Genomic DNA, 24,918 nt, shown 5'->3' on the forward strand with positions numbered 1-24,918 from the left:
TATGCTGTGAAAGCTGGAATCATGATAGTCAGACCTGGATGGGGGATGATGACTCTTAGTCACCCTCCTCTCCCAGAAGTTGAGATAGTAGTGTTCTAATCTAGACTGTGGAGAAGGCAATGGCACCCCACTCCAGTACTCTTGCCTGGAAAATCCCATGGACGGAGGAGCCTGGTAGGCTGCAGACCATGGGGTCACGAAGAGTCGGACATAACTGAGCAACTTCACTTTCACTTTTCCCTTTCATGCATTGGAGAAGGAAATGGCAACCCACTCCAGTGTTCTTGCCTGGAGAATCCCAGGGATGGGGGAGCCTGGTGGGCCGCCGTCTATGGGGTTGCACAGAGTCAGACACGACTGAAGCGACTTAGCAGCAGCACCAATCTAGACTATCCTAAAAATAGGTGGGCATTATTTGGCACTAGTGGTAAAGAACCTGTCTGCCAATGAACGAGACACAAAAGACATGGGTTCCATCCCTGGGTCAAGATGATCCCCTGGAGAAGGGCATGGCAACCCACTCCAGTATTCTTGCCTTGAGAATCCCATAGACAGAGGACTGCCAGGCTACAGTCCATAGAGTTGCACAGAGTAGGACACCACTGAAGCAACTTAACACACATTTTGAATCAGAGCATTGATGACAGTGGGAAGCAGAAATTGGTTAGGCCTTGTAAGAGCTTTCTCACAATAAAATTAAGTCTCTTTTATGATTCGGTGGATATTAAGTCACTAAACTTGCCAGATCAGCTTCTTCTCTGACTAATAGAATTTGGCCACCTCATGCGAAGAGTTGACTCATTGGAAAAGACTCTGATGCTGGGAGGGATTGGGGGCAGGAGGAGAAGGGGACGACAGAGGATGAGATGGCTGGATGGCATCACTGACTCGATGGACGTGAGTCTGAGTGAACTCCAGGAGTTGGTGATGGACAGGGAGGCCTGGCATGCTGTGATTCATGGGGTCGCAAAGAGTCGGACACGACTGAGCGACTGAACTGAACTGAACTTAACCTGGCAAAACAAGTGGGGAGACCTTTCACCCGCTAGGCCTAAGCTGAAGTTGGACTTAGAGAAAACAAGGGCAGGGAGGGTGGAGGGCTAATATTACCATGATGCTCTCCAGTGTCTCAAGACAGCTCTCTCTTGATTTCCAACTTCCTTCTTTCATTCTGGCTTTGTTTAGGGGATCAGAGCACAACCGTTTACTATTCCATATATATATGTATATATACATGCTCAGTTGTGTCTGGCTCTATGTGACCCATGGTTCCTTAGCCCGCCAGGCTCTTCTGCCATGGGATTTCCCAGGCAAGAATACTGGAGTGGGCCTCCATTTCCTTCTCCAGGGAATCTTTCTAACCCAGGGATCAAATCTGCATCTCTGCATTGACAGGTGGATTCTTTACCATTGAGCCACCTGGGAATCCCTGGTAGACAGAAATGATCCACTGTATTATATTCTAAAACTTTGATTTAAAAAAGAAGTGTTATACACTTAAAATTAACTTCATGTACTATCCAGGAGATTCTATCTGGATTTCAGTTTCCTTATTTTTTTTAACCATTCTGCTATTAATCCAGGAAATCAATAAATTTTGGATTAAACACCTTAAAAGCACAAGATACAATGTTTAAAAAAATAAGCAAGCACACCAAGCACTTTCTTTTTTAATCCTAAATGTTTCCCTCCCTATGGTCTAACCATCCATATCTCATGCCCTATATGTACTTCTCACCTTTGCATGTAGACCACTTTCTCTGAAACGTTTCTCATCGCTTCTTTTCGCCTGACCCCTCCTTTTGAAATCAGGCTAGATGCTGACCTTCCTCATGAAGCTTTCTGTGATTAGTCTCACTACTCAGCTACTCAGTGCTAACAATTTGTTGCAGTATTTTCTCTATTATGTTAAGTTTGTCCTTATAATCAGGAAGCTTTTTTTTTCTATGACTATTGGAATCCCATCTCTTAAAAATGCTAAGTACTAACTTTAAGAATTAAGTGTGAACAAGTAAATTAAACATGGCTATTACCTATGGTTCAAAAAGAGAACAGATAGTAAGGCAAACATCTAAGGGTATATTTAGGAGAAAAAATATATTATGTTTCATAAATAATTGTCATTAAAATGAACATCCCTCAGTAGCAAAGACAGTTCCAAACCTCAGCATATTTCAGACAAAATTCAGTATGATGTCCTAATTCAACTGTGGTTACTGGTTGCCACAAAGTTCCAAGTACTTTGTTAGGCAACTCTGGGACAACAAAGATAAGGAAAAAGAATCTGCTTATCATGAAACTCTTAATTTAGCAGAATTGAAAGATGATGGTGGAACAGCTGAATTAAAGGTGCCTTGGGGAAGGAAAGTCTAAGTAGTAAACGATAATGTCTTCTCTAACTTTCCCCAACAGATTTAGTGAACACTTCCTCTGTATCTCTCATAGGGTCACAAAGAGTCAGACATAATTGAGCGCATACACACACACTCCACTGTATCTTCTGCATCTTCCTATTACAGCCAGTGTAGTGGTTTCTCTCCTTATTTTTCTCCTTTCTATCTACTCCTTACCCAGAACCCCACTCTTATCTGGGCATAAACTGTGCCCATTAATCTTTGTATATATTGCCATGACGCATTCAATAAAAATCTATTGAACAAGTGAGTGAACGCATGCATACATGCTGACATGATTTAGATGCAGATAGAAAAGTGCCTTATACACTTTGCTCAAAGGGATGGTGTTTTATTCTATAAGCAGTAGCCAGGCATCACAGCTTCCCAAGTGGGAAGGAAAGATCAGATCTGTATTTAATAAGGAATACCTGGGTGCACACAAAGTATGTACTGGGTGAGGCAGGAAGAGTCTGGAGAATCTTATAATATTATAGACAAGAGATAAACTAGTTCAGACAAAGGTCTGAACTAAGGCAGTAATAATGGGGATGGAGAAGCCAGGACAAATATTTGCAAGACAGAATTTGGTTTCTGCATGGACATGGAGATGAACCAAGAGTCCAGGATTAAAACAATTTTGATGTGAACAAAACAATCTGGGCAATTCCTTAAAGACTATTGTAACAGGGCTTCTCTTGTGCAAACAAAGATGATTGATAATGTAAGTTGCACAAGCCCACATAATAATCAGCATCCTGTGTCAATGCCAAATTTTTCTCACCCGTGAATTCCCAACACCTGCAGGAAGACAGACTTGGCTTACATATTTTGTGAACTGCCGCAGTATGTGTTAATTTTATGACTTACATAATTATTCCTTTTTATGTGTCTTAAATGTCAAGGTCCCTGAAGTAACAGGAACAAGAGTAGCAAATTAAGTAACTTTGACTGAACTTATGAAGTCCTCAGTATTTCGGCAACCTTTCAACATCAGTAACTTCCACAGAATAATATTATGAATTTTGGGAATCCCCCCCAAAATGATGCCTCCAACACGGTGTAATTATTTAACTGAAGTTGGAAAATGATTTGTAAGCACAAACTGGAGTGCTATTTCATCTCATCACCCACCCCCGCTATAGAAGTGACCTCCCCAACAAGGCTGGGAGCCCTCAGGCCATTTTGCTCTAAGGAAGAGCTTCAAAAGGAACAACTAGACCAGTAAGCTCAAACATTTCAGATCCACGAGTAAGACCAAAGGATTAGGAAGAAGATATTGTTAACTGCCTGGCGTGCTATAGTCCCTGGGGTCGCAAACAGTCGGACACGACTGGGCGACTGAACAACCACATCGTCAGCTTGGTTCCGTTCTTCACCCCTACATCAATCTAGAGAGAATGCTGCAGGCTGAGGTAGAAAAGATATTAGAGCTAGAATAGATACAAACCATGAGAGTTATCCGTTAATGAGAGAGGCAGGAAGTGGTATTCTAACCCCTCCATTCTTCAAGCTCAGCCTCCTTGGGAAGCCAAAAATACCTGCAGCCTTTCAATGAAGTCATTAAATTCAAAAAATGGGAGAACCTGGGCCTCCATTTTCCTGGGGAGGACCTTAGAAAGGAATTGGCTGTGCCAGTGTGGTGTGGGCACCATCAAGGATAAAGGAGAGGGCTAGATCCATGATGCTACATGGATGGACCTGAAGATTATCATACCAAGTAAAGTAAGTCAGACAGAGAAAGACAAATACCATTTGATATCACTTATATATGAAATCTAAAAAAATAGATAGAAATGAACTTATTTACAAAGCAGAAACAGACTCACAGACATAGAAAACAAACCTATGGCTACCAGAGGGAAGAAAAGGGCGGGGGAGGGACAAATTAGGAGTTGGAGTTAGCAGACAAACTACTATACATAAAATAACCAATAAAGTCCTACTGTATAGCACATGGGATTACACTCAATATATTGTAATAAACTATAATGGAAGGGGAAGAAGACGGCTGGGGAGAGGAGACTCTTTCGACCCTGGAATCAGCAGGAACACACTAAGAGGTTGCTGTGGTCCCCCAGGCTGGGAGCAGCAGTTGGCCAAAGTGCAGAGTGCTGGTAGATTACAGAGGAATTACAGCAGGGCACTAACACAGAGACTATAAAGTGGCCTGTCCAGCAGGGATTCCACTGGTAAAATGCCACAGGCACCATATTATGGTGGAGACAAGCTGGAAAGTTGAACGGACAACAGCGGGCCACCGAGACACATCCAAGTCAGAAAATAAAACACCTCCGCACGGTCTACGTAGCCTGCTGAGCACAGCGTTAACTCCAGGGAAAAGCAGGGTATAGCAGAATAACTTCAAACCTGAAATGAGAGACAACAAAATTAAATACTACTGGGTTTCCCTGGTAATGTCTAAATTAAAATGTTTGCATCTGAAATCAGAGGAGCTTGAGAGAGAAATTAAATTTTTATTGACAAGTGAGGAAATATACATGCTTGCTCAGTTGAGTAAAAGTAACTATGAAATTTGCACATAAGTTCATGACCTAAAAGTCAAGGACAGGAGCTCCAGAGGGAAGACAAATCTAGATTTGAAGCCAGCTCTGCCTACCATTAGCTATTTGGCTATGAGCACGTCACTTAACACTCTGTAAGCCTCATTTTCCTCTTCTGATGTGACATACTCATCTGACTTGGATTTCTGATATTTATTCATTTACAAAACTTAATGCCTTGCCCATGGTAAGTCAATCCCACACTGTGTTACTGATCTCTTTTCTTGCTCTGTATCTGCAGCACCCAAGATTCTTATTTTCCAGTTTTGCCTCTAATTTCAAATTGCTTGTTTTCTAAGCCTTCCTAACCCAGAGTTATGCCATCACAACAATTAACCCAGGCAGAAGTGCTCAGCCAAACCCTGTACATGAAAACCCAGTCTCTGGCATCACTGTTTGATTAGCCTTCCTGGAGGGGATGGACTTTCAATTTAGTTGATTCTGCTCTAATTTTGAGTGTAGAATTGCAAAGACTTTTAGGAGAAGATTAAAGTGATGGGATTAGATGGTGCCTGTAAAGCATTTGGTGTTAAAAACTTTAGCTGTCAGTGCTGTTAATAGAACCCTGTATGTACACTGAGTTCCCAGAAAATAAAATAATAAGGACAGAAAAGATTGATACCAGCAAGGAACATAAGCACTGTCAGAAGGTGCAGTATGAAGCACAGAGAACCGAGTCACAGGCAACACACACAGAAGCCAGCTGTGCTTTAGAGTTCGCATCACCTTTGAATTGATCAAACTGATCTTCGTAGACAGTCTTTATGCCAATTTCCCCAGGATCACTCAACATGGAAACTATGTCCCGGTACTGAAGCCTGAGTCTGAGCAAGCTCTGGGAGATAGTGAAGGTCAGGGAAGCCTGGCATGCTACAGTCCATGGGGTTGCAGAGTCGGACGTGCTGAGCTACTGAAAAACAACTGAAGCCTGCACCTACTGTTTTCCCTAGATCCATTCCATACATTCCCAGGACAGCCAAAGCTTTCTGGAATTTCCTTCCCAAACTCCCTTTTCTTTCCTCCAGGGTGAATCAGCATCGTTAGTTTGCTATTCTTTGTTGACACGAATTTCTCCATTCTTTAAGAACATGAGCATATATTCCTAAACTATATATATAAAATGCTGTTTTATAAGTAGTTCAATTATGTGTATTTTATTTATTTGTTTATATCCTTAATTTTTATACAGAAGATTTGGGGTGGCTTACAGTGAAACTAGAAATCACAAAAATCCTAGTAAAATATAAATTAGAATTAAAAAGTTAATAACAGAAAGAATACAAATAAAAACAGCAAATTAAGATTTGAAAAAAGTAGAGAAATAAGCAAAGTGATTATCATTCACAATGAAATAGAATACAATTGAATTTCTATTAGAATATTATAATATAGACATGTCAGACTATTCAAATTTTAATTTCAACCATGGAGGTTTTCCTGAAATCTACATATATGTGAAATATCCCATACTTTCTCATGGAATGATGACATTATACTCTTTCATCTCCTCCAAGAATAGCCCATCACGGGTCCTTACCTTTGGAAGAAGAGGTGTGATCAGAGTGGTGGAGGATATAGTCAGGGTGGAGAACCCAGCTAGTAACAAGAATAATTACTAAGATTTACTGAACATTTAGGGGCTTCCCATGTGACTTTGACTCCACCTGCTAATGTAGGAGACTCTGGTTCAATCCCTGGGTCGGGAAGATTCCCTGGAGAAAGACATGGTAACCTGCTTTAATATTCTTGCCTGGAAAATCCCGTGGACAGAGGGCCCTGGCAAGCTACAGTCCATGGGGCCGCAAAGGGTCAGACATGACTGAGTGACTGAACACTCATGCATGCAATGAACACTTACTAAATCAGGCACTTGCTGAGCTCTATAAATATCTTTGACACAATCCTCACAACAGTTCTTGGAGCTGCCCACAGAAGAGCAGACTGAGATGCAGAGAGGGTGGGCATTTGCCTGAGATTAAACAGTAAGTTGCCATCCTGGATCCCAAGATTTATTGGAATGACAGATAATCCACGTACATGTGTTAGTTAAACCATGGTGCCAGCCTGCTTGGAATCTCCAGATTCGCTCCTCCACATCCTTGGGTGCATTTGTAACTTCTGTCTTGGCAAGTGAAGTCTGAGCATAATCATGCTGACATATTTCATTCATATATTTCAACTGAAGACTTTTCCAACCTCTGAACTGAACCTCAGACTCCTCTTACTAGCTGATAATGTGCATCAGGTCGTCCTGGATCAATGGGTGTCAAAGCCCTGGCAACTGTTCCCCTCAGCCTCTCTCAGAGGCCTGAGACAAACTTCCCAGAGGAAAATCAGAACCCTGTTCTTCAGCTTTAGGACCAATAACATTAGATACAAAGTCTCTGTCCTGAAGATCATAGACCCCAGAATCTGACCACTATGCCCCTGTGACAAAATGCATCCTTTCAAAACTCTTGGGAGATTTTGCTTCTTTTAGAAAAAAACAATTGAAAATGTTAAGAGCTTATTCATCTTACTACAAAATATTTAACATTGAAAGTACCTCAAGAGGCACATCTTAAAAATCCAGAAATAGATATCTTACATTTGACATTCAGCCTATTTTCCTTTACTTAATTGATTCCATTATTCATGTTTTCCACACCCCAAACTTACTGATTTTTTCATAGTGCTCATGCACTTCAAGAATGCATAGTTATTAATCAAAGGATCTATTCTTTACTTAGCCAAGATATCCATATTAAATTCTTTTCATCTTCTGCCATAAATCAGGTCTTCCAGCTCCTTCATCATTTTCATTACTCATGTCCATGTTCTTTCCAATTTATCTGAGCTGCTCAAAAATTCCCATTGTTACACATTCCATACAAAGGAATACTTCACTTGCAAAACTGTGGTATTGGGATTCCCAAGAGTAAAGTTAAATTGACATGGGTGCTTTTTTGCTTTTTCCTGCTCAAATAAGACTGAATTTGCTACCTTTCAAGATGGCAACTTTTCAGATTTGGCTTAGTCATAAAGAAACTGGTTATTGTTTTTGTGCCTTAATTTGGGATGAGACCCTAAAACAGAAAAAAGACCCTAGCTGGGTGTTTAAGAGCTGAAAACGGCTAGAGATTCAAAACACTTGATTAAACTAATTCACTAGAGTCCATCTCAATTCTAAGGGCAGTGAGTCTGGAACTTCCAATTCCTGCCTTTATATAAACGCAGAATCAAGTCACAAGATTGTTTCCATCAGTATCAATTCAGGCATCTGTATACAGTCATATTCTCTGTCTCCAATCATTTCCATGACACCATAAGGCCAAACAGTATTTGAGGGTTAGTGGCAGAAGCATTTTTATGCGAAAAGGTACCTCACTGGCAAAATTTGGTTTAGGAAACGAAGAGGTATATTTGTTGTTATTCAGTTGCTCAGTCATGTCCGACTCTTTGTGACCCCATGGACTGCAGCACCCCAGGCTTCCCTGTCCTCCACCATCTCCTGGAGCATGCTCAAACTCATGTCCATTGAGTTGGTGATCCCATCCAATCAACTCATCCTCTGTCGTCCCCTGCTCCTCCTGCCTTCAATCTTTCCCAGCATCAGGGTCTTTTCCAATGAGTCAGTTCTTCCCATCAGGTGGCCAAAATACTGGAGTTTCAGCTTCAGCATCAGTCCTTCCAATGAACATCCAGGACTGATTTCCTTCAGGATAGACTAGTTGGATCTCCTTGCAGTCCAAGGGACTCTCAAGAGTCTTCTCCAACACATTTCAAAAGCATCAATTCTTTGCCACTCAGCTTTCTTTATTGTCCAACTCTCACATCCATACATGACTACTGAAAAAACCATAGCTTTGACTAGACAGACCTTTGTTGGCAAAGTAATGTCTCTGCTTTTTAATATGCTGTCTAGGTTTTTCATAGCTTTTCTTCCACGGAGCAAACATCTTTTAGTTTCATGGCTGCAGTCACAAACTGCAGTGATTTTGGAGCCCAAGAAAATAAAGTTTCTCACTGTTTCCATTCTTTCCCCATCTGCTTGCCATGAAGTGATGGGACCGAATGCTATGATCTTAGTTTTCTGAATGTTGAGTTTTAAGCTAGCTTTTTCACTCTCCTCTTTCACTTTCATCAAGAGTCTCTTTAGTTCCTCTTCACTTTCTGCCATAAGAGTGGTGCCATCTGCATCTCTGAGGTTATTGATATTTCTCTTGGCAATCCTGATTCCAGCTTGTGCTTCATCCAGCCTGGCACTTTGCAGGATGTACTCTGCATATAAGTTAAATAAGCAGGGTAACAGTATGCAGCTTTGACATACTCTTTTCCCAATTTGGAACCAGCCTGTTGTTCCATGTCCAGTTCTGACTGTTGCTTCTTGATCTGCATACAGGTTTCTCAGGAGGCAGGTAAGGTGGCCTGGTATTCTCATATCTTGAAGAATTTTCCAGTTTTTTGTGATCCACACAGTCCAAGGCTTTACAGTAACCAATGAAGCAGAAGTAGATTGCTAGTTAATCCTACATGGTTTAACATTAAAACTGTTCAATAAACACACAGTCCTGGTCATTTTCTTCTTCGTTCCTTAGCTTGATACATTCGTTCCTTAGCTTGATACATCTATCATACATGATAGACATTCTTATCTCTGTCTAAGGATGGAAGTGAGACATGAAAAGTATTGGGTTGGCCAAAAAGTGTTTGTTTGGGTTTTTCATAACATGTTATGGAAAACCACAAATAAATTGTTCAGCCGATGCAATAGTAAAACACACAGCAAAATCACTCTTTATTGATTTTATATTATGCTTCTTCGTTCTATGCCAACAGAATAGTATTCTTTCAAATATTCAAGCCAACTTTCCTTGTTCCTAGATCTAGCAGAGAGAATTCTACAAAACAAAGACAGCTCCACAACTAACCAACTATGACAGCTAACCAACTATGGTATCAAGTTACCTGTGGACTCTGTTTACTAAGTTAGTATCACAGTACTTGGCTGTGTATCCTGTGCTGTGCTAAGTTGCTTCAGACGTGTCAGACTCTTTCTAACTCTATGGACTGTAGCCTGCCAGGCTCCTCTGACCATGCAATTCTTTAGGCAAGAATACTGGGGTGGGTTGCCATGCCTTCCTCCAGGGGATTTTCCTGACCCCAAGATCAATCCCACATCTCTTATGTCTACCTGCATTGCAGGTGGGTTCTTTACCACAAGCGCCACTTGGCCATGGACAATCAAGAATAAGATATAAGTGAATCACCATTACTAGGAAAACCAGCTATAAATGACAGGATAGAGAATTAAGCATCATCTCCTAGAATCAGCCTAATAGAATAATCATAGTATTTTAGGAATGGATGTTTTCTACACATACTCCAATTACTATTAAACATGCTAAATCTTGAGGCAGAGCTTTGGTCACTCATTAATGAATCTGCCAATTGTAAAGCACCACAGACACACCCCCAGTGAAATCATGCCATCTTAAAAAATATAACATTTGTGATTATAATCTGAATAAACTGACTCTCTTTTGAATCAGAAGTAATGTAATCAATGCAAGTGATTGTGAAGATAATTTTGTCATCAATTACCTTTCTCTTCTTTATACTTTAACCCCAAACTACTACAAGGTATAAGCAAATATTTAGCATTCTTATTTAAATCAGAAAGATATATTGTTTGAGTTATAATAAGGCTAAAATTTCTAATGGGATCTTGAGTGTAATTAGCAGTTACTCTGATTAGAGGAGCTTCCCAGGTGATGCTAGTGGTAAAGAACCCACCTGGCCAGTGAAGGAGACCAAGATTCAATCCCTGGGTGGAGAAGATCCCCTAGAGGAGAGCATGGCACCCATGCTCCAGTATTCTTGCCTGGAAAATCCCAAGGACAGAGGAACCTAGTGGGCTACAATCCACAAGGTGACAGAGAGTTGGACACAACTGAAGTGACTTAACACACACACACTCTGATTGGAAGCTAGATGTTTTCTAATGTGGTCTTGAAATTAATTGCCAGAGTCAGGATCCACCTCTGGCAACTGATCTCCATGTTCTAAATGAAGCAGTGGTTACCACTACTGATTGGATACCTCTTTAGCAAAGTTTTGAGATACCAGAAGTTTAAGAATTTGGAATCATCTCCATCATCAGAATCTTCTCTGTGTGTTCATCGCTCACTCGTGTCCGACTCTATGCAACCCCACGGACTGTAGCCCACCAGACTCCTCTGTCCAAAGGATTCTCCAGGCAAGAATACTAGAGTGGGTTGCCATGCCTCCTCCAGGGGATCTTCCCGACCCAGGGATTGAACCCAAGTCTCCTGCATTGCAGGCGGACTCTTTACCATCTGAGCCACAAGGGAAGCCTAGGCTACTCAAATATGAGGGCTAATAATGAATGTAATATTGATTTGGTAAGTAAGGATCTAAGCAGATTTAGAGTCAGATGCAAAACTTTCACTGATGACCCCACTGCAATAACGTACATGTAATTAAGATCACTGTATACATAAGCCCTTAGTGCATGCCATGAAATTCCTTGTTCATTTCGGCTGATACAAGAGTCATGGACTAATTTCTGTCATTTATCTTGTTCTGCCAAAGCACAGGGTTGAGAATAATCTAGCTAATTAACAGGTCTCATTAGGTTTTTACTGGCCAGTAGTGCTGAGTTATTGTTCTATATATATTTCAGCACGATTTTTGTTGGCATGACACACAGAACAGATGGTGGAATCATCCCTAAGGATGACAAGTTGTGACAATTGTTATAAACATAGAGAGAAGGAAACGCAATGCCTCTGATTTGTCAACTGATTTCTAACCATTATTTCACTTAATCCTCAAAGAAACTCTATGAGATATAAAATACTATCCCCATTTCTGAGACAAGAAAAATTGAGGCTCAGCAAAGCTAATTAAATACAAACTACTTTGGGGGGTGTGGGACATAGAAAGTTGGGTCAATGGTATAGCCATTAAAGAAATGGTGCTTCCCTGATGGCTTTGACTATAAAGAACCTGCCTGCAATGCAGGAGACCTGGGTTTAATCCCTGGGTCAGTAAGATCCCCTGGAGAAGAAAATGGCAACCCACTCCAGTATTCTTACCTGGAGAATCCCATGGACAGAGGAGCCTAGCAGGCTACAGCCCCAGCTCACAAACCGTCAGACATGACAGAGAGACTAACAGCAAAATTAATTAAATATAAGCTGTCTGGGGAGTGTGGGGCAGAAAAAGTGGGGTCAATAGTATAGCCATGAAAAAGAGCACCTTTTCCTTGAATGAGTTCTTCAAGTAGCTGCTTTGACCACATCTGACCATCCCAATAGTTAGAAGTCTGAACCAAACCCGCAGGGACCTGAAAACCAGAAGCCCTTCTGAAAGTGCGTGATGTGGGTGAGTGAGTCCCAGAGAAGCCATCTCCTCTACAAGCTGGTGCACAGGCTTGTCGAGGCTGGTCATAGTGTATGATAAACACCCTTATGTAACACTTCCATTTAAGGCACAACTATAGACCTAAAGGTTGGTGCCGGTTCTGTGGGTCCAGCCTTCCCTTGATGTTCTTTAACATGGGCCCATATTAGAGTTCCAGGCTGGAGATGAAGAACCTCATTGCCCAACAGAACTGCTCGGACAAGACTGTCAGGAAAGCTGAAATAGCCAGAGCAGAAGCATGGCAGGTTAAAGGAATGACTTCAGGGTACACGGAGGCACTGCTGTGACAAAGTGGTCTCAGACACCAAGGGCCGATACTAACAACCCGGGAATGGGGTGGTGGAGGAGCTGGGAGCCGGCCCTTGTCAAGCAGAGGCTTCAAACCAACATCATATGATGATAAGCCCTGCAAATGGCTCTGGCCACACATCAAAGCACAAACAAATGCCCTGCTCCAAGACATTCTGTGTAACACACACATCTGTCGATCCTTCAGGCTCAAAGGAGGCAGGTTTTTAGAAATGCTATCAGCTCTTTCACGTTGACATTCAACTTGAACTGAACTCCTTTATGTGTGTGCAGGTTTAGACTCCATAATTGCAAGCCCTAGGACAGTAACAAATTGTTCTTGTGTCTGTGTGGGAGGGAAGATGGCAAAGGAGGGCTGATATGCACTGTATTTGTAGCGCTTACAGCTCAGGAGCAGGAAACAAGACAGAAATAAAGGATTGATCCTCCTATGGGATGCCCCATGTTTCCCACGATGCCTTCTCTCCTGCCCTGAAGAAACAAACTTAGGTTTATGGAGTCCTCATTTATCACAGTCTGGATCTTCCTTCCTTTTAGCCCCCATCCTGACAGTCTTATATTAAAAAAAAAAGAAAGAATCCTCTCTCTAATAAGGATTTGGACCAATCATTTGGGGTTCAGATTTTTAAGGGCTTCCCTGGTAGCTTAGCTGGTAAAGAATCCGCCTGCAATGCAGGAGACCTGGGTTGGGAAGATCCACTGGAGAAGGGATCAGCTACCCACTCCAATATTCTGGCCTGGAGAATTCCATGGACTACATAGTCCATGGGGTCACAAAGAGTCAGACACGACTGAGACACTTTCACTTTTCAGATTTTTAAGACTATGGGAAAATAATAATAACAAGAGAGCAGTTTCCTAAAAATAAACATTAACTGCACTATAAAGGACCTAACATTTCTCCCCTTTGCCATATAGTTTATCTTAAATTATGTCAGAATAGTTTCAGAACCAAAATCAATTCAACCTCTTTTTTTAATTGGAGTATAATTGCTTTACAATGCTATTTCTTCTGTACAAGGAAGTGAATCTGCTACATGTATACATATATCCCCTCCCTCGTGGACCTCCCTCCCACCACCCCCATCCCACCTTTCTAGGTCATCACAGACAACGAGGCTGAGCTCCCTGTGCTATACAGCAGCTTGCCAACAGTTATCTATTTTACACATGTGTGTGTGTGTTTAGTTGCCTAGTCATGTCCAATTCTTTGCAATCCCACAGACTACAGCCCACCAGGCTCCTCTGTCCATGGGGGTTCTCCAGGCCAGAATACTGGAGTGGGTTGCCATGCCCACCTCCAGGGGATCTTCCCAACCCAGGGATTGAACCCAGGTCTTCCACATTGCAGGCGGATTCTTTACCATCTGAGCCATTAGGGAAGCGCAAGAATACTTGAGTGGGTAGCCTATCCCTCCTACAGGGGATCTTCCTGACCCAGGAATCAAACCGGGGTCTTCTGCATTACAGGCAGATTCTTTACCAGCTGAGTTACCAGGGAAGCCTACTTTAGGGACAGTAGTGTATAAATGTCAATCTTCTTCAAGGTCCTCCTGTGTCAAGTCTCCAGGCAGGGGCTCTAGTATACACAGTTTCAGGATTCTGTCCTCAAAACAGCTCTGTAAAACAAATCTTATGACCCACTTCTACAAATGGGGAAACAGAGGCAAGAAGGGATCAAATAGTGGGAAGCAGGCAAGTTGGAGGAGCAGAAATCACAAACTTTTGACTTTAAGCCCAGAGCTCTTAAAATCATATTACTCTTTGTTTTTATTTAAAACCAAGTTGTATAGAACTTTTAAAAATAGCTTTTTATTCTTTGTGGTTTGGGGGAAATTAGAAAGTCTTTGAAAGCAAAATTAAATGCTAAGTCTGCACATAAAGTTTTAATGCTTATGATCAGAAAACCTAAACACTTCGACCAAAAATACATGATGATGAAATAATGCCTTAATTTGGTGCCAACGTTTCATAAAATTTTAGGATTTCTGCAAATGCCTCCTTTTCGATTGAGGGCCTGGTGTATCCCCAAATTGGCTGCTCCTTGCTTTTTAGAGGAAAGGCTTTTCATACTTACTGAACTCCCCTGGCACATGCTTCCTTGGCAAGTGCATGACATTGAGTTAATTCTGAGCATGAGGTCAAACCAAATGCCCTAAAAAAGAAAGTCAAAGGAAAGAACATGCGTGTTTCCTTGAATCATCAACAACTGCCTCATTTCCATTTTCCTGGACCTAAATAATTATGCACAGTGCTCAGATCATCAGTCATTTAAGGCCCCAGACTCTGGGCTTGTCGAGAAGCCTCTCAACCCTTCCCGGACCTGAGCTAATTAGTCTGACTCTCACTTGCCGAACCCACTGGACCTTCATAAGCTGGAGCCATATGTCAGCTTGAGGTCTTTAGATGAAAGTGACGGAAGCTGTCTCTGACTGAGTAGGTAGAAAACGAGATTAAAGATATCGTGTAGTTCCCAGAGGGCTTCCCTGGTGGCTCAGATGGCAAAGAATCCACCTGCAACGCGGGAAACCTAGGTTCTATCCCTGGGTTTTTAAGATCCCCTGGAGAAGGGAATGACTACCCACTCCAGTATTTGAAAAACTCCGGGAGTTAGTGAAGGACAGGGAAGGCTGGTGTGCTGCAGTCCGTGGGGTTGCAAAGAGTCGGACAGGACTGAGCGACTGAACAACAGCAAAAAAGTTCCCAGAACCATGGGGAGTGCTGGGGACGCAGGCTTGAGGCTGAGGTTCCAGCAACAATGGTCGAAATCGTGCCGTAGGAGGGACGTGATGAAGAAAATAGTGTAGCCAGCATCAGGGGTTGGGCACTGTCCCTTCTGGTTCAAGAACTAAGCCTGGAAAGCATGGCTAATGCCCTGTTGACAGGAAGAGGGACACAGGGTGAGCATCTGTACAGAGTCAACCGCTGGAGAAGGTGTCTCTGCCTGGCAAGCCTTTTGTCACCTATCTGTGCCTGAGTATCAGGACCATCTTAGCATTACGGGGAAAGCAGGTCTTTGGGACATGGCAAAACTTGCAAAGAATTTGCAAATGTCAAAAGGGATGGGGCGCAGATGTGTTTTCAAAGCAAATGACAGAGGTAACATCCATTTCTTAGCACAATAAAATAAATATAACAATTCCTATTTTTGAATTGAGAAATCAAGAAAGGTATAACTTACCTGAATTCATAATGACAAAGCCAGAATTCCTGTTTTGTTTTTTTTTTTTTCTGATTCAAAAGTCCATGAACTTTCAACTAAGCTATCCTGCCACTTTCTTTTAATAAAATAAGAATTGTTCTAAAAAAAAAGAGAGAGAGAGAATTGTCCCAATTCAATTTTCTAGACAACACCAGAAATATCAGACATATAAGAAAAGTAAAATATCTTGAACTGGTGATCATGTTTATTTGATTTAGGTTTGATATTCCCAGACAAAATAGTCGCTACTGTTCAACTGAGCTACCTACCTGTATTTTCCTCTTTGAGTTAAGTAAGGGTCAAACACTGAATCAAAATGGTGTAACTTCATATTTGTGACTCATTTATCTGTTTTCTTAAAGGATATTAGGAGATGACCTGCAAGAGCAGTTTAATGTATAAGGCTGTCAACAGGGAGATTTAGGTCTGTGTAGACAAAAGCACATACCCATTACGCTTCCACTCTGTGTAAAGCATTGTTCCAGCCACTGGGGAAGAAATGATGACTCTGCTGGGGAGAAGTTCAAAGTTTAGTAAATAATTTCAGTGGTGTAGTGAACGTTGCGAAATGACCACATATAAGATAGGACAGAAGCTCACAGGACATCAAACCAATATTTAGAGAATCTGGGCAGACTTCCCAAAGGAGGTTCCAGTCAGTAGAGAGGCCCCAGTTCAGTTCAGTTCAGTTGCTCAGTCACATTCGACTCTTTGCGACCCCATGGACTACAGCACGCCAGGCCTCCCTGCCCATCACCAACTCCCAGAGTTTACACAAACTCATGTCCATTGAGTTGATGATGCCATCCAACTGTTTCATCTTCTGTCATCCCCTTTTCCTCCTGCCTTCTATCTTTCCCAGCATCAAGGTCTTTTCAAATGAGTCAGCTCTTTGCATCAGTGGCCAAAGTATTGGAGTTTCAGCTTCAACATCAGTCCTTTCAATGAACACTCAGGACTGATCTCCTTTAGGATGGAATGGTTGACCTCCTTGCAGAGAGGCCCCAGCCATGTTCATTCATCATTCTACAAAATTCTATGAGCATCTATGGATCACCTCATGTAGGCTTTGCTAAGGGTTAGATGTTTAGCATTCAAATTAGTCTCTACACACCTGGAACTTAGAATCTAGTGAAGAAGACATAAATAAAACAAACAATTATACTAGAACTTTATTAAATGTAATTGGAATAAGTGTTATCAACAGAAAATAACAGTTTTATGAGAATTTATAACAAGAGAACCTATCATAATGTAGATGAGGTAGTGAAGGGGTATCGGGAGACCATTCTCCTTGGGTCTCTCGCATTCATGTATATCTTGTGTCAGCTTTTGTTCCCTTCTTTCTTTTCATGGATGTTTGTATAAGAAGCAGCCTCAAAAGATAGAGATGGTGTCTCCCTCTGAAGCACAGGGAAGGTTTCCTACCAACACAGTAAAGACCGTGTCACCTTCATGGCAAAGGATGGGCAGGTTTGCCCAAAGTCCCCTTTAGAAGACCAAGGTTCTTTGGCATGAGTTTCCGCAGCTGTGCGGCAAACCCACTGTGTGTACAGCGCTGACATGCTCTACGCTGCACCATCCCCCTGAGACTTCAGGGACAAGAGGAACTGAAGTGAAAGGACAGCTGTGCTGCCTTCTGTACTGTGAGTAATAAGGAAACTGAGGGACTTCCCTAGTGGTCCAGGGGCTAAGAGTCCACCTGCCAACGCAGGGGACACAGATTCAATCCCTGGTTCAGGAAGATTCCTCATGCCACAGGGCAACTAAGCCCATGCACCACAACTACTGACCTGTACTCTAGAGCCTGTGCACCCCAACTGCTGTGCCTGCAGGCCCCGGAGCCTGAGATCTGCAACAAGAGAAGCCACCGCAATGAGAAGCCCACAAATCGCAACTAGGGAAGAGACACCGTTAGCCTCAACTATAAGCCTCCCTTGGAAGAAATGGAGTAGCCATCATGGTCAACAAAAGAGTCTGAAATGCAGTACTTGGATGCAATCTCAAAAACGACAGAATGATCTCTGTTCATTTCAAAGGCAAAGCATTCAGTATCACAGTAATCCAAGTCTATGCCGCAACCAGTAATGCTGAAGTTGAACGGTTCTATGAAGACCTACAAGACCTTTTAGAACTAACACCAAAAAAAGATGTCCATTTCACTATAGGGGACTGGAATGCAAAAGTAGGAAGTCAAGAAACACCTGGGGTAACAGGCAAATTTGGCCTTGGAGTACAGAATGAAGCAGGGCAAAGGCTAATAGAGTTTTGCCAAGAGAACGTACTGGTCATAGCAAACACCCTCTTCCAACAACACAAGAGAAGACTCTACACATGGACATCACCAGATGGGCAACACCGAAATCAGATTGATTATATTCTTTGCAGCCAAAATGGAGAAGCTCTATACAGTCAGCAAAAACAAGACCAGGAGCTGACTGTGGCTCAGATATGAGCTCCTTATTGCCAAATTCAGACTTGAAGAAAGTAGGGAAAACCACCAGACCATTCAGGTATGACCTAAATCAAATCCCTTATGATTATACAGTGGAAGTGAGAAATAGATTTAAGGGATTAGATCTGGTAGATAGAGTGCCTGATGAACTATGGACTGAGGCTCATGACATTGTACAGGAGACAGGGATCAAGACCATCCCCATGGAAAAGAAATGCATAAAAGCAAAATGGCTGTCTGAGGAGGGCTTATAAACAGTGTGAAAAGAAGAGAAGCGAAAATCAAAGGAGAAAAGGAAAGATAGAAGCATCTGAATGCAGAGTTCCAAAGAATAGCAAGGAGAGATAAGAAAGCCTTCCTCAGCAATCAATGCAAAGGAATAGAGGAAAACAACAGAATAGGAAAGACTAGAGATCTCTTCAAGAAAATTAGATACCAAGGGAACATTTCATGCAAAGAAGGGCTTGATAAAGGACAGAAATGGTATGGACCTAACAGAAGCAGAAGATATTAAGAAGAGGTGGCAAGAATACACAGAAGAACTCTACAAAAAAGATCTTCACGACCCAGATAATCACGATGGTATGATCACTGACCTAGAGCCAGACATCCTGGAATGTGAAGTCAAGTGGGCCTTAGAAAGTATCACTACAAACAAAGCTAGTGGAGGTGATGGAATTCCAGTTGAGCTATTTCTAATCCTGAAAGATGATGCTGTGAAAGTGCTGCACTCAATATGCCAGCAAATCTGGAAAACTCAGCAGTGGCCACAGGACTGGAAAAGGTCAGTTTTCATTCCAATCCCAAAGAAAGGCAATGCCAAAGAATGCTCAAACTATCACACAAGTGCACTCATCTCAAATGCTAGTAAAGTAATGCTCAATATTCTCCAAGCCAGGCTTAAGCAATACGTGAACCATGAACTTCCTGATGTTCAAGCTGGTTTTAGAACAGGCAGAGGAACCAGAGATAAAATTGCCAACATCTGCTGGATCATCGAAAAAGGAAGAGAGTTCCAGAAAAACATCTGTTTCTACTTTATTGATTATGTCAAAGCCTTTGACTGTGTGCATCACAATAAACTGTGGAAAATTCTTCAAAAGCTGGGAGTACCAGACCACCTGACCTGCCTCTTGAGAAACATATATGCAGGTCAGGAAGGAACAGTTAGAACTGGACATGGAACAACAAACTGGTTACAAATAGGAAAAGGAGTACGTCAAGGCTGTATATTGTCACCCTGCTTATTTAACTTCTATGCAGAGTACATCATGAGAAACGCTGGGCTGGAAGAAGCATAAGCTGGAATCAAGATTGCTGGGAGAAATATCAATAACCTTAGATATGCAGATGACACCACCCTTATGGCAGAAAGTGAAGAGGAACTAAAAAGCCTCTTCAGGAAAGTGAAAGTGGAGAGTGAAAAAGTTTGCTTAAAGCTCAACATTCAGAAAATGAAGATCATGGCATCTGGTCCCATCACTTCATGGAAGATAGATGGGGAAACAGTGGAAACAGTGTCAGACTTTATTTTTTTGGGTTCCAAAATCACTGCAGATGGTAATTGCAGCCATGAAATTAAAAGATGCTTACTCCTTGGAAGGAAACTTACGACCAACCTAGATAGCATATTCAAAAGCAGAGACATTACTTTGCCAACAAAGGTCCATCTAGTCAAGGCTATGGTTTTTCCAATGGTCATGTATGGATGCAAGAGTTGGACTGTGAAGAAAGCTGAGCACCAAAGAATTGATGCTTTTGATCTGTGCTGTTGGAGAAGACTCTTGAGAGTCCCTTGGACTGCAAGGAGATCCAACCAGTCCATTCTAAAGGAGATCAGTCCTGGGTGTTCTTTGGAAAGAATGATGCTAAAGCTGAAACTCCAGTACTTTGGCCACCTCATGTGAAGAGTTGACTCATTGGAAAAGACTCTGACGCTGGGAGGGATTGGGGGCAGGAGGAGAAGGGGACGACAGAGGATGAGATGGCTGGATGGCATCACCAACTCAATGGATGTGAATTTGAGTGAACTCCGGGTGTTGGTGATGGACAGGGAGGCCTGGCGTGCTGCAATTCATGGGGTCGCAAAGAGTCAGACGTGACTGAGCAACTGAACTGAAATGAGCCTCAACTAGAGAAAGCCCACAGGCAACACCGAAGATTCAGTGCAGCCAAGAAAAAGAGAAAAGATTTAAAAGAAATGAAACTGAGGGAAAATATGATTAAGCCTGCCAAACCTAACCTGCCTCACTGGTTTTTAATTGCTGGCTTCTAGCTGATTTTAAACTAAACTCCCAAGAGCTTCCTTATAAAAAACACCTCTGACATATGGGTCACTGGAGTAATGATTACTTGTCTTTCTGGAACTTGGAGGTAGATCTTGCCCGTTCGGACCAGTTGAGACCATGGGCCATCTGAGTGGGCCTGAGTGAATGCTCGATGGATGACTTTTTGACAACATAGGGCTCCAAACTCCACCCTTAGAGCAGCTAATGAAGTCATTCTCTGAACATGCGGCCTGTGAAGAGGCACGAAATCTGAGTACTCTTGTGCAGAGCACCCATGACCTCACTTTTCTTATCCCCGGTCACTTTTCCCCATGCCTCAGATCACCCTGCCCCTCTAACCCTTAAACATTCCTAAATCCCATCTTCTGGGAGGCAGATCTGAGATTTGTTCTCCTGACTCCTCACTTGGCTACCTTGCAAGTAAACTTCTTCTCTGTTGTAAGCCTCAGCTTTTCAGCATCTGGCATGTTGCATGTCTGGCAAATGAACCTGGTCTGGTAATAATAAAGACCATCTCTGACCCACAAGTTTTGTGTCTTCTGCCAGCATCTATGAAAGTGTGGCAAGATAAAATGTTAGCTTACACAGAAGGTAGAACTTCAGACCATTCAAGGCATGGGGGTAGGATTAGTCTCCTTGAGGAAGGTTTAAACTGAGACCTAAAGAATAGGAAGCTGATAGTGGAGACTGATTGCCAGGAGAACCAACCACATAGAGAGTGGTGTGCCTGGAGAAGGCGAGGAAGTGAGGAAGCATGGAGCCCTTTCCCCATGCCTTCCCCTACACATCTCTTCGCCTGGCTGTTGATTCACATCCTCTAATATCCCTTATAAGCTGGTGATCTAGTGACTACATGGGTTTCCCAAGTTCTGTAAGCCACCAAGTTAATCAAACCCAAAGAGGGAGTCATAGGAACCTCTGATTTATAGCCAGGCAGAGGAACCTGGGCTTGAAATTGGCATCTGAAAGGGGAGCAGTCTTGCAGGACTGTAGGGTCTGTGGAATCTGACACCATCTCCAGGTATATAGCCTCAGAATTGAGTTGAACTGAAGGACACCTCGCTGATGTCAGAGAATTGATTGTTGGATGGTGTGGGGAAATCGCCCTCCCCAGACACTGAAACTGTATGCCGAACACAAGTAAAGGAGTTGAATATGTCCTGGGAGACAATTCTCCATGGTCCTCTCTTTTATCTACCATCTTGCAAAGTGCTTACCTACTCTTTGTTCTAGATGCCAGAGCTGAAATTATTTTGGGGTGAGTTTTGAAAACATTCTAGTAAACCCCTGTGCCCCTAAGTCCTTGCTGTAAGAACTGAGTCTGGCCAAGCCAGCCTTGCTTCCCATAACACCCTTTTCAAAAATGTTTGTATAGTGAATAGTTTGAGCAGATATTAATAAAATACAGTCTTACTTTGGAGTAGAAACATGCTTGCTCTCTGTGTTATGCTTAGTTGTTCAGTCATGGGGTCACATGACTCTTTGTGACCCCATGGACTGTAGCCCACCAGGCTCTTTTGTCCAGGGGGATTCTCCAGGCAAGAATGCTGGAGTGGGTAGCCATTCCCTCCTTCAGGGGATCTTCCCGACCCAGGGATGGAACCTAGGTCTCCTGCATTGCAGGTAGATTCTTTACCATCTGAGCCACCAGAGAAACCCAAGAATACTGGAGTGGGTAGCTTATCCTTTGTTCAGGGGAACTTCCTGAACCAGGAATCAAACCAGGGTCTCCTGCATTGCAGGCGGATTCTTTACTAGCTGAGCCACCAGGGAAGCCCAGAAGCATGCTTGCTGTCCCATTATAGTTCCTTCCTATAATACAACTTACTGCATACAGAGGTGTTATCTGGCCCTCTTGGTGTCACCAGATAGGAAGCAGAACTTGGAGAAACAATATGAAAAATGTTGATGACTACTGCTATTACTTTGAGAAATCTGTGTCTTCCACCAGCCTCTATGAAACTGTGGCAGGCTTATTTCATAGTTTGCAAGTAGGGTAAAATCTAATCCTTAATTCACAGTCCTTAAAAGTACTCTATAAGATTTTAGTCAATGGGATTCTTTTAAATTTATTTTTTTATTGAAGGATAATTGCTTTACAGAATTTTATTGTTTCTGTCAAACTTCAACATGAATCAGCCATCAGATCAAATCAGATCAGATCAGTCGCTCAGTCGTGTCCAACTCTTTGCGACCCCATGAATCGCAGCACGCCAGGCCTCCCTGTCCATCACCAACTCCCAGGGTTCACTCAAATTCACGTCCATTGAGTTGGTAATGCCATCCAGCCATCTCATCCTCTGTCGTCCCCTTCTCCTCCTGCCCCCAATCCCTCCCAGCATCAGAGTCCTTTCCAATGAATCAACTCTTTGCATGAGGTGGCCAAAGTACTGGAGTTTCAGCTTTAGCATCATTCCTTCCAAAGAAATCCCAGGGCTGATCTCCTTCAGAATGGACTGGTTGGATCTCCTTGCAGTCCAAGGGACTCTCAAGAGTCTTCTCCAACACCACAGATCAAAAGCATCAATTCTTTGGTGCTCAGCCTTCTTCACAGTCCAACTCTCACATCCATACATGACCACAGGAAAAACCATAGCCTTGACTAGACAAACCTTTGTTGGCAAAGTAATGTCTCTGCTTTTGAATATGCTATCTAGGTTGGTCGTAAGTTTCCTTCCAAGGAGTAAGCATCTTTTAATTTCATGGCTGCAGTCACCATCTGTAGTGATTTTGGAGCCCAGAAAAATAAAGTCTGACACTGTTTCCACTGTTTCCCCATCTATTTCCCATGAAGTGGTGGGACCGGATGCCATGATCTTTGTTTTCTGAACGTTGAGCTTTAAGCCAACTTTTTCACTCTCCACTTTCACTTTCCTCAAGAGGCTTTTTAGTTCCTCTTCACTTTCTGCCATAAGGGTGGTGTCATCTGCATATCTGAGGTTACTGATATTTCTCCCGGCAATCTTGATTTCAGCTTGTGTTTCTTCCAGCCCAGCGTTTCTCATGATGTACTCTGCATAGAAGTTAAATAAGCAGGGTGACAATATACAGCCTTGATGTACTCCTTTTCCTATTTGGAACCAGTCTGTTGTTCCATGTCCAGTTCTAACTGTTGCCTCCTGACCTGCATACAGATTTCTCAAGAGGCAGATCAGGTGCTCTGGTATTCCCATCTCTTTCAGAATTTTTCACAGTTTATTGTGATCCACACAGTCAAAGGCTTTGGCATAGTCAATAAAGCAGAAATAGATGTTTTTCTGGAACTCTCTTGCTTTTTGGATGATCCAGCGGATGTTGGCAATTTGATCTCTGGTTCCTCTGCCTGTTCTAAAACCAGCTTGAACATCAGGAAGTTCACGGTTCACACATTGCCATAGCTATACATATATCCCCTCCCTTTTGAACCTCCCTCCCATCTCCCGCCCCATCCCACCTCTCTAGATTGATACAGAGCCCCGTTTGAGTTTCCTGAGCCATACAGCAAATCCTCATTGGCTATCTATTTTACATATGGTAATGTAAGTTTCCATGTTACTCTTTTCATACATCTCACCTTCTCCTCCCCTCTCCCCATGTCCATAAGTCTATTCTCTATGTCTGTTTCTCCAGTCAATGGGATTTTATAGTTCCATATTTTGGCTATAGTATGTAGCCATATATCCATATTTATTTGGTATGGTTACCTACACATCTCTAGAAAATAGTGCCATAAACTGAGGAAATCAAGCCATCGACTCCCAGAGTGATATCTGGTACAATGAGGGAAAAAAATGCTACAAATAATCACTTGTTTTCAAGGAGCCTGCAATATTGGTTGCATAACTGCAGCGTGGTTTAATGGAAACCATGTGGATTTGGTGAAGTTGAGTCCCAGTTTTGCCCCATACCACCTGTCTGAAACTGTACAAGCCACCTGATTTCATCTGCTCTGAATTCATCATACACTAAACAGAGATAAGACAACCTATACCATATAGTTCACATGAGTGTAAAATGAGATGATAGCATTTAAATAATAGTAATAAATTTTTCTACCAAACCACTCTTAAAATTGAACAAGTATAGCTCTCCTTAAGAAAGCTAGCTGTTGAAGAAGATGGACAAAAATTTTCAAGATGAGTTTGTTCTTGACCTAAAACTTTTTATTGTTGACAGACTTTTTATTAATGACAGACATTTGTCCATTTGTGACAACCTTAGTTTGATCTTTCTCAACGTTTTGCCAAACTCAGGGAAAATGATGAGACCAAATGCATTAGATGTTAAAATACAACCCACT

The 24,918-nt window shown here is 42.3% G+C and overlaps 1 long non-coding RNA gene across 2 annotated transcripts; it reads right to left on the minus strand.

Annotated features, from left to right (window-relative positions):
* Positions 1 to 2,059: 2,059 nt before the first annotated feature.
* Positions 2,060 to 16,730, minus strand: LOC101905027 (uncharacterized). 2 transcript variants are annotated; one of them, XR_009490904.1, is made up of 3 exons: positions 16,345 to 16,730; positions 15,876 to 15,995; positions 2,060 to 4,763 (listed from the first exon to the last, which is right to left on the minus strand). It is a non-coding gene; the product is annotated as an uncharacterized lncRNA (long non-coding RNA). The 2 variants fall into 2 exon arrangements; XR_003029658.2 differs by lacking the exon at positions 2,060 to 4,763 and adding an exon at positions 13,804 to 14,849.
* Positions 16,731 to 24,918: the final 8,188 nt, after the last annotated feature.

Source organism: Bos taurus, chromosome 16 (assembly GCF_002263795.3).
Source record: "Bos taurus isolate L1 Dominette 01449 registration number 42190680 breed Hereford chromosome 16, ARS-UCD2.0, whole genome shotgun sequence".
Classification (NCBI taxonomy): Eukaryota; Metazoa; Chordata; class Mammalia; order Artiodactyla; family Bovidae; genus Bos; species Bos taurus.